Source organism: Symphalangus syndactylus, chromosome X (assembly GCF_028878055.3).
Source record: "Symphalangus syndactylus isolate Jambi chromosome X, NHGRI_mSymSyn1-v2.1_pri, whole genome shotgun sequence".
NCBI lineage: Eukaryota > Metazoa > Chordata > Mammalia > Primates > Hylobatidae > Symphalangus > Symphalangus syndactylus.
The window spans coordinates 62,379,265-62,389,372 of record NC_072447.2 but is presented as its reverse complement, the minus strand read 5'-3'; the positions used below and the strand labels follow the sequence as shown (position 1 = coordinate 62,389,372).

General features: G+C 42.6%; 1 non-coding gene across 1 annotated transcript; it reads left to right on the top strand.

Moving 5' to 3' along the window:
• The first annotated feature begins 6,806 nt into the window (after positions 1-6,806).
• On the top strand, positions 6,807-6,913 carry LOC129476520 (U6 spliceosomal RNA). The gene has a single exon (XR_008654961.1). It is a non-coding gene; the product is annotated as a U6 spliceosomal RNA (small nuclear RNA).
• The last annotated feature ends 3,195 nt before the right edge of the window (positions 6,914-10,108 follow it).

The window sequence follows — 10,108 nt, the reverse complement described above, 5'->3', positions numbered from 1 at the left end:
TCTCGCCCTCTGTCCTGGAGGGCACAGTCTCCCTTGACACTGTTTGTGGAGATTGTGTTGTAGGGAGATGTTTGTTCTGTGCCTCCTGACATCAGCCACTGAGTGGGGACCCCCATCTCTCAGGATGGACGTTGCTCAGATGGATGTTGGAGTCCATCTCCCCTTAGGCTTTGATCACACTGATGATAACCCAGAACACATGGACTTTGGAGCCTGATAGACCCTCTTTCAAAGCCTGGAACCCCCAAGTCCTGGTTGGATGGTAGGAGAGTCTAGCGTTTCGGATCATCTCTCTAAACCTTGAGCTGCTGAGGTTTTTACAAGACTGGTAAGAATCAGTAGGACAATGCACAGTCCACACACGCTCTCCTGATTTCAGTCCCTTCCCCCTAATCCCACACCCCTTCTGAAAGCAGAATTCAGGGCTGGGGGAAGGGAAGCAAGCAATCCACATAAATGCCAGGGGCCAGTGTGCGCTTGGGACTGTCTCAGTTGGAACTTAGGAATCATGTGCACATGTTGTTTAATGTCAATGTATGTTGGGTTTAAGAAAGAGTAAACACTCCCCAGAATTGTGTCTTCATCTCTAGTAAATCCACAATTTTACTTCAGTTGTTCTCTTGAGAACATGCATAATAGATTGTGCACCATGAGGCAAAGATGCACAGTGAGAAAAAAAACTTTGTTCCTCTTCTGAAAACTGTGCTTATGAGACAGGTTTATACATTTATGTGAGAGGCAGGGTATGAGCCCCAGAGAAAGACTTTAGGGGAGGATGCAGGGCCCCAGTAGCTCAAAGTAGTCTCAAGAGAAATAAAAAATAGTTCAGACTAAATGAAAATCAAAATAAAACTTACCAAATTTGTGGGATGCAGCAAAGCAGTACTTACCTAGAGGGAAATTTAAAAGGCACTATGGCTTCTGCTGTGCTTTTTCTTGGATCACTGACTCTAGTAGAAGCCAGCCATCATTCGAGGATGCTCAAGCAGCCAAAAGCCAGTAAATTTGGGGGTTATTTTTTATGTGGCAATAGATAATTCATAAGAGGTGTTTCTGAGCTCTTTGATGGTCTGTCTGGAGTTCGAGACTTTGGAGCTTTTTCATGGTCTGTATCCATGCCATGATGTCTGGGTCTTTTGGGCATTCTGTGTTTCGCATTTTTAAGTGACCTTTTGGGGTTCTCTCTCTAGGTTTTTAGATCTCTGAATTATTTGAGAATCTATGTCCCAAAGCATGGGGATTCTGGACTGTTTTTTTCTGTTCATATTCAGAACGTGATCAAGTCCAGAATTTGAATTATCTGAGCTCTCTGGCAGTCTGTTCTGGGTATGAGGTCACTGGGGTGTTTGGCAGTCTGTGTCCCAGGTTTCACATCCATGAACTCTTTGGAGGATGGTGTATTGTTTCTGTTTATTCTTTGAGGTATATGGATTTCTAAGTCCCAGGAAGAGACATCACCAAGGTGACTGGAGTCTGCATCCAGAACACTAGGTGTCAGCTGTTTGGGCCACTGAGTCCCTAGATATGAAATCTTTAATGTGTTTGAGAGGCTGTGTCCCGACTTTGATATTTCTGAGTTTGAGGGCAGAGGGAATCAGTACTCTGCACTGTTTATGAGTATATATCTCAGGATGTAAGGCTCCCAAACTGTTTGTGAGTATCCCTGACATTTATGTCACAGTATATGAGATCTCTGTTCATGGGTGTATACACCAGGGTGTAAGGTATCTGAGCCCTTTGATCGTGTGTGTCCAAAGTTGTGGGGTCTCTAATCTGTTTGAGTCTATATTTCCCAGAATAAGAGATTTCTGATTTTTTTGTGGGTATTATTCCAAGATGTGAGTTCTGTGATCCATTTGGAAGTATATTTGAGGTTTCCGTTCTGTTCGTGGGTATATGTAAAATGGTGTAAGGTTTCCGATGTGCTTGTGAGTATTCATCCCAGGGTATGAGGCCTCTGATCTGCTTGTCATTATACAATGACAAGATGTTAGGTCTCTCTTCATGAGTGCATGTCAAGGGTGTGAGGTCTCTGATCTGTTTTTGGTTTTATGTCCCGGAATGTTAGATCTGTGATCTCTTTGTGGGTGTATGTGCCAAGGTGTGAGTCTCAGCTCTTTGTGGCTATATTTCCCTAGATGTTATATTTCTGAGCTTTTCTGGTTGTATTTTTTTAGGGATATCAGTACTTTAATCTGTTTATTTGGTGTGTGTTGGAGAATATGAGGACTATTCTGTCTGAGGGTGTATGTCCCAGGGCATGAGGTCTCTGCTGTGACTGTGGGTGTACATCTCTGGGTATGAGGTCTCCAAAATGTTTGTGGGTATATTTCCCAGGATGTGAGTTCCCTGAGCTCCTAGTGGGTGCATGTAAGGTCTCAGATCTGTTTATCCCTGTATATGTCCCTGTATATGTGAAGTGTCAAGGGTATGAGGTCTCTGATATTTTTGTGGCTGTATGTTCCGGGATATGAGGTTTCTAATCTGTTTGGGGGTGGATTGCTCAGAGTGAGTTCTCAAGTATGTTTGTGGTTATATGAGCTAGGATTTAAGTATCTGATCTTTTTGGGTGTGTAAGTCCCATGGTGTGAAGTCTCTGAGCTCTTTGATGGTATATATGCAGAGGTGTGAGGTGTCTGATTTGTTTGGTGGTATATTTCCCAGGATGTGAGGTCTCTGATCCATTTGTTGCTGTATACTAGTATGTGATTTTCATTGGTGTATGTCAAAGTCAGTTTGTTGGTGTATTTCTCAGGATATGAGGTCTCTGGTCTGTTTCTGGATGTATGTTCCCAAGTAAGAAGTCTCTGATCCATGTGCCCACATATGTCTCTGTATGTAAGGTCTCTGATCTGTTCATGGATACACTGAGTTTGAGATCTTTCATCTGGTTGCAGGACAGACAAGCCCCAAAGTTGAGCTTAGCCCAGGAGAGTTCTTGGCTTTGCCTAGGAAGGAATTCAAGAGTGAGCTGGTGGTGCTAAATAGCAGCTTTTATTGAAGTGGCAGTGTATAGCAGCAGCAGATGTGCTGCTCCTTGCAGAGAAGGGCTACCCATAGGCAGTATGCCCAAAGTAGCAGCTCAGAGGCAGTTCTGCAGTCATATTTATGCCCACTTTTAGTTACATGCAAATTAAGGGATGGTTTATGCAGAAATTTTAGGTATCTGGGCTATTTCTGCAAGTATGTCCCAGGATGTGAGGTTGAGGTCTCTGATATGTTTGTAGATGTATTTACTAGAATAGAAGATCTCTGACATGTTTGTGGATGTATGTCCCAGTGTGTGAGGTCACTGATCTGATCTGTGTTTGTGCATGTATGTCCCAGGATTTTAGGTCTGTGATGTGTTTGTCATTTTAATTATCAGTATGTGAAGCATCTTTCATGGGTATATGCTAAGAATAGAAGTTCTCTGATATGGCCGTGATTGTATGAACCTAGGTATGAGTTCTCTTATCTGTTTGTGGAGTATGTCCCACAGTGAGAGGTTCCTGAGCTGGTTGGGGGTTTATTTACTAGGATATAAGGCTTATGACCTTTTTCTTGTTGTGTGTGAGGTCCGTGGCTATCACTGTATCATTGTGTATCCTGGTATGTGAGATCTTTTTCATGGGTGCATGTAAAAAATGTAAGGTCTCTGATCTATTTGTGATTATATGTCCCTGCATATTAGGTCTCTGATCAGTTTGTGGATTTAATTCCTAGAGTTTGGCATCATCAATCTGTTTGCAGGTGTATGTCCCATGATGTAATGTATCTGATCTTTTCGAGGATGTGTGAGGTATTTCATCTATTCCTCAGTGTATTTCTAAAGATGAGGTCTCTCAACTATGTGATGGTGTATGTTCTATGATTTGAGGCCCCTATTTTTTTTTTTACAGGTTTATTCCCAGGGATAGTAACTCTGCTGTCTCTTTTGGGTGGTATGTCACAATTTGAGAGGACTGATTCATTTCTGAGTTGATTTCCCAGTATGTGAAGTCTCTGATCTGTTTGTGGTATATACTGCAGGATTTAATTTTAATTAATTAATTTATTTTTTTAAGATGGCATCTCGCTCTGTCGCCCAGGCTGGAGTGCAGTGGCGCGATCTCGACTCACTGCAGCCTCTGCCTTCCGGGTTCAAGCGATTCTCCTGCCTCAGCCTGCTGAGTAGCTGGGATTACAAGCATGCACCACCACACCCGGCCAATTTTTGTATTGTTAGTAGAGACGGGCATGTTTGTGCATGTTGACCAGGCTGGTCTTGAGCTCCTGATCTCAAGTAATCTTCCTGCCTCAGCCTCCGTTTTAAAATGCTGGGATTACAGGTATGAGCCACCGCACCCAGCCTTGGTTCTTTATGCATATACATACCAAACTTTGAGGACTCTCACATGTTTCTATATATGTTCTGGATGTACCTAATATAATCTGTTTAGTTGTGAATATCCAGGGTGTGGGGTTTCAAAGAGTCCGTAGTGAGTGTATATCTTTTGGTCTGAATCCTCTGATCTCTTTGTGGGTACATGTGGGTACCTGTTCCTGGGTATGAGCTCTATGATCTCTTTGTGGGTGTATGTCACAGGTTATGAGATCTGTGATCTATTTCTGACTTTTTTTCATAGCATGTCTGGTTTCTGTTGTGCTTGTAAGTGTATGTTGCAGAATTTAGGATCCTTGGTCATATATAGTCTCTGATGTGTTTTGGAGTATATCCCATAATATGAGCTCCCTTATCTGTTTGTTGGTGTATATCTCAGAGTGTGAGGTCTCTGATATCTTTTTTTTTTTTTTGAGACACAGTCTTGATCTGTTGCCCAGGCTGGAGTGCAGTGGCACGATCTCAGCTCACTGCAACCTCCACCTCCCGGATTCTAGTGATTCTGCTGCCTCAGCCTCCCAAGTAGCTGGGACTACAGGTGCCTGCTACCATGCCTGGCTAATTTTTGCATTTTTAGTAGAGGCGGGGTTTCACCATGTTGGCCAGGCTGATCTTCAACTCCTGACCTCAAATGATCCACCCACCTCGGCCTCTCAAAGTGCTGGGATTACAGGCGTGAGCCACCATGCCCAGCCGTCTCTGGTATCTTTATGGGTATATGTTGCCGGGTTTGAGGCCTGTGGTCTCTGTGTGGTTACATGTCTGAGTTATGAGGTCTCTAATCTGTTTGCTGATGTATATCCCTGATCTCTTTTTTTTGTAGGTATATGCCTAATGGTGTGAAGATTCTGATCTGTTTTCTGGTAAATGAACCGGGTTGAGATAAGTCAGACATCCTTGAAGGAGTTTTTTCAGGATGTGAGTTCCCTAATATTTCCGAATACATATCCTAGGATGTGATGTTCCAGGGCTATTTGTGGATATATATCCCAGGTGTGAGTTTTCTCAGCCATTTATGGATGTACATCCCAGGTTGGTAGATATCTTAGGCTTTTGACATTATTTACAAGCATAAGAGATTTCTGATTTGTATGCTCATATACATAACAGGTTGCGAGGCATATTATTTGTTAAAGTGTATACATCCAGGGTATGAGGTTTCTGAGCTCTTTGTTGGTGTATGTCTCAGGGTCGAGGCCTTTGATCTGTTTGCAGGTATATGTCCCAGGATCGTAGCTCTCTCATCTCTTTGTGGGTGTGTACCCCAAGATGTCAAGTATCTTTAATTATTCTGAGTGTATTTGCCAGGATGTGAGATCGCTAACATGTTGTGGGTTCTTGTTACAGGATTTTAGACCTGATCCATTTTGGTTATATTTCTCGGATGAAGTCTCTGATCTATTTGTGTGTGTATGTTACAGTATGTGAGTTTAAAAAAAAAAAACCTCGGCTGGGCATGGTGGCTCATAACCTATAATCCGAGCACTTTGGGAGGCTGAGGTAGAAGGATCACTTGAGCCCAGGAGTTTGAGACCAGCCTGGGCAACATAGTGAGACCCTGTCTGTACAAAAAATAAAAAATGAGCCAGGCTTGGTGGTGCACCTGTAGTCCCAGCTGTTGGGGAGGCTAAGGTGAGAGGATCTGCCTGAGTCCGGGAGTTCGAGGCTGCAGTGAGTCTATCATGCCACTGCACTCCAGCCTGGGTAACAGAGTGAGACCCTGTCTGGAAAAAAAAAAAAATCTCTTTTGCTTGCTAATCAAGGGTATGAGGTCTGTTCTGTTTGTGGGTGTATGTCCCAGTTTGTGAGATCCCAGACCTGTTTGTGGGTGTATGTCCCAGAACACGTGTGTGTCTGCTCTCTTTAGATGTATGTCTCAAGGTAGGAGGTGTGTGATCACTTTCTAGATGTATAACTCAGGATGAGGTATGTGAGCTGTTTGTGGTGTGTGTCCCAGCATTTCAGGTCTCTGAGCTTTCTGGAAGTGTGTGAAGTCTCCCATTGTTTGTGCATGTATGTTTTTGTTGTGTTGACTTAAGGCCCCCGAAGATGCCCATGTCCTAATCTTTGGAAACTGCGATGTGACCTTACATGCTAAAAGGTACCTTGCAAACAGCACGGATGGAGCTAGAGGCCATTATCCTAAGTAAAATGACTCAAACAGAAAGTCAAAAACTGCATGTTCTCACTTATAAGTGGGAACTAAACAACAGGTACACATGGACATACAGAGTAGAATAATAGACACCGGAGACTCCAAAAGATGTGAGGGTGGGAGAGGGGTGAGGGATGAAATACTACCTATTGTATACAGAGTACATTATTCAGGTGGTAGGTACACTAAAAGCCCAGACTTCGCCACTACACAAGATAGCCACATAACATAACTGTACTTGTACACCTAAATCTATAAAAATTTATATCTAAATATATAAAAATTTAAGTGCTTGCTTCAGCAGCACATATACTAAAATTAGAATGATACACAGAAGATTAGTATGGCCTCTGTGCAAGGATGACATGCAAATTTGTGAAGCATTCCAGAAAATTTTTTAAGATTAAATTATTTTAAAAATGTTTATTAAAAACATTTTTGAAAGGCCAGGCGCAGTGGCTCATGCCTGTATTCCCAGCACTTAGGGAGGCTGAGGTGGGCGGATCACTTGAGGTCAGGAGTTCGAGACCAGCCTGGCCAACATGGTGAAACCCTGTTTCTACAAAAAATACAAAAATTAGATGGGCATGGTGGTGCACACCTATAATCCCAGCCACTCGGGAGGCTGAAGCAGGAGAGAGAATCGCTTGAACCTGGGAAGTGGAGGTTGCAGTGAGCAGAGATGATGCCACTGCACTCCAACCTGGGTGACAGAGCGAGACTCCATCTCAAAAATAAATTTTTTTTTAAAGGGTACCTTGCAGATGTGATTAAGCATCTTGCGATCGGGAGATTTTCTTGGATTTTCACTGAATATAATGACACAGACTGAGTCAGAGATAGCGATATGATGACACAAGTGTTGTGGGTGTGGGTCCCACCTCATGAAGTCCTTGCGCTGTTCATGGGAGTATATCCCAGGAGGTGAAATGTCTAATTGTGCACACCAGTCTGTGGTTGGCTGAATAAAGCATCCCTCAAAGATGTCCTGTGAAAGAGATATGACCAGGGAGCCCTAAATGATGGAAGGGAATGTGGTGGTGGAAGCGGAGTCACAGAAGAGAATGCCACGACAGAGGCAGACATCAGAGAGCAATTTGAAGATGAACTGCTGTTGGCTGTGAAGATGGAGAAAGGGGGAAGGGATGAAGGACTGCAGGCAGCTCTAGAACCCAGAAAAGGCAAAGAAACGTGCTCTTCCTTAGAGTCTCCAGAAAGAAGACAGCGCTGTTGACATCTAACTTCAGTACTCTAAGGCCCGTTCTTGGGTTTCTGCGCTACACAGATGTAATATAATAAATAAATTTGTGTTTTTCACAGCACTAAGATTGTGGTGATTTGTTACAACAATAAGAAATGAATACCGTGTCCCAGGTGCATGATGTCTCTGTCTGGTTGTTAGTGAACATCCCAAGATGTGAATCCCCAATCTGTTTGTGAGTGCATGTCTTTTATTTATTTACGTATTTATTTTTGAGATGGAGTCTTGCTCTGTCGCCCAGGTTGGAGTGCAGTGGCACGATCTCGGCTCACTGCAACCTCCGCCTCCTGGGTTCAAGTGATTCTTCTGCCTCAGCTTTCCCAGTAGCTGGGATTACAGGCATGTGCCACCACTCCTGGCTAATTTTTGTACTTTTAGTAGAGACAGGGTTTCACCATGTTGGTCAGGCTGGTCTTGAACTCCTGACCTCAGGTGATCCACCTGCCTCAGCCTCCCAAAGTGCTGGGATTACAGGCGTGAGGCACCACGCCCCGCCGAGTGTGTGTCTTATGTGGCAGATCTTTCATCTATGTGTAGGTGTATGAACCAGGGAGGAGGTCTCTGACCTGTCTGAGGGTGTCTATCCCTCAGTTTGTGTTCTCTGAGGTTTCTGCGGGTATATGTCTCAGGATATGAGGTCTCTGACCTGTTTGTGGGCGAATGTCCTAGGATGTGAGGTCTCTTGGCTGATTTGGGGTGTATGTTCCAGTAAGTGAGATCTCTGAGGTAATAGTAATAATATATATTATATAATAACATATATAATATATAATGTATATGTTCACAATATTTATAATTGTGAATTATAATTATATGATTATATCATATCAATATATTAACATATAAGCATATGTTAAGTATATATTATATATACATAATAGTATATATAATATGTTAACATATATTAACATGAACAGATAACTATATAGTATATATTATATTTATATGTAATATACCATAATATATATTGTATTATATTGTGTAGTAACTATATATTATATTACGGTATATTTCACAATATACCATTCACAATAAATATTGTGAATATATTATGCATGTCTTGAGGTCTCTGATATTTTTGTGGGTTTACATTCCAAGGATATGAACTCTGAATTCACTGTGGGTGTATTTTGAAGATGTCAGGTGTATACTCAGTCTCTGGCTGTTTGTTCTAGAATGTTGAGATCTCTTCTTTGATTGTGGGTGTATGTTACAGGTTGAGATCTCTGTTCTGTTTGTGGATGTCTTGGAGTGTGAGGTCTCTGATCTGTTTGTGAGTAATGTATTTCAGGAATTGTGATCTCTCATCTCCTTGTGGGTGTATTTCTCAGATGAGGCCTCCATTCTGCTTTTGCCTTTATATTGCAGTATTTAAGTTTCTAATCTCCTCATGTGTGTTTGTCAAGGGTGTGAAGTATCTTCTGTTTGTGATTATATGTCCCAGTGTGTGAAGTCCCCACCGTCTTTGTGGGTATATGACACAGAACATGTGCTTCACTTCTTTTTTGGATGCATGTCCAAAGGTGGGAGGAGGTCTCTGATCCCTTTGGAATTATATAACATAGGAGGTGGAGTCTTTGAGTTGCTTATGTGTGGATACCTCAGCAAATGATGTTTTTCATTGCTTGTAGATGTATATCTTAGGTTGGTGGAGTGAAGGTCCCCGAAAGATGTCCACATCCTTATATCCCTGGAATGTGTGACTGTGACCTTATATGTTAAAGGGTCCTTGCAAATGTGATTAAGTAATCATCTTGAGATGCGGGTGTGGTTCTGGATTTCCCAGGTGAGCCCAGTGTAATCACAAGGGTCCTTAGAGGAGAGAGGCTGGACAGTCCGAGTCAGAGAAGCAGATGTGATGCCAGAAGCAGACATCAGAGAGATAGAGATTTGAAGATGAAATGCTCCTAGCTTTAAAGGTGGAGGAAGGGGCCACAAGCCAAGGAACACAAGCAGCTCTAGAAACTGGAAAAGGCAAGGGCATAGATTCTCCCCTAGAGCCTCCAGGAGTAATGCAGCTCTGCTGACACTGTGATTTTAGCCCTTTGAAACCCATTTGTTTCTTCTGACCTGCAGAAAAGTAAGATAATAAATGTGTGTTGTTTTATGACATTATGATTACGATTTGTTACACATTGATCTCTGTTTATTGGTGCACATCCCAGGATGTGAACTCCATGATCTGTTCGTGAGTGTATGTCTGATGGTGGAAGTCTCTGATCTGTGTGCAGGTGTATGAACCACATTGAGAGATCTCTGAATGTTGAGGGTGTGTGTCCCAGAATCCGTGGTCTCTGAGCTGTTTGTGTGTGCATGTACTAGGATGTGA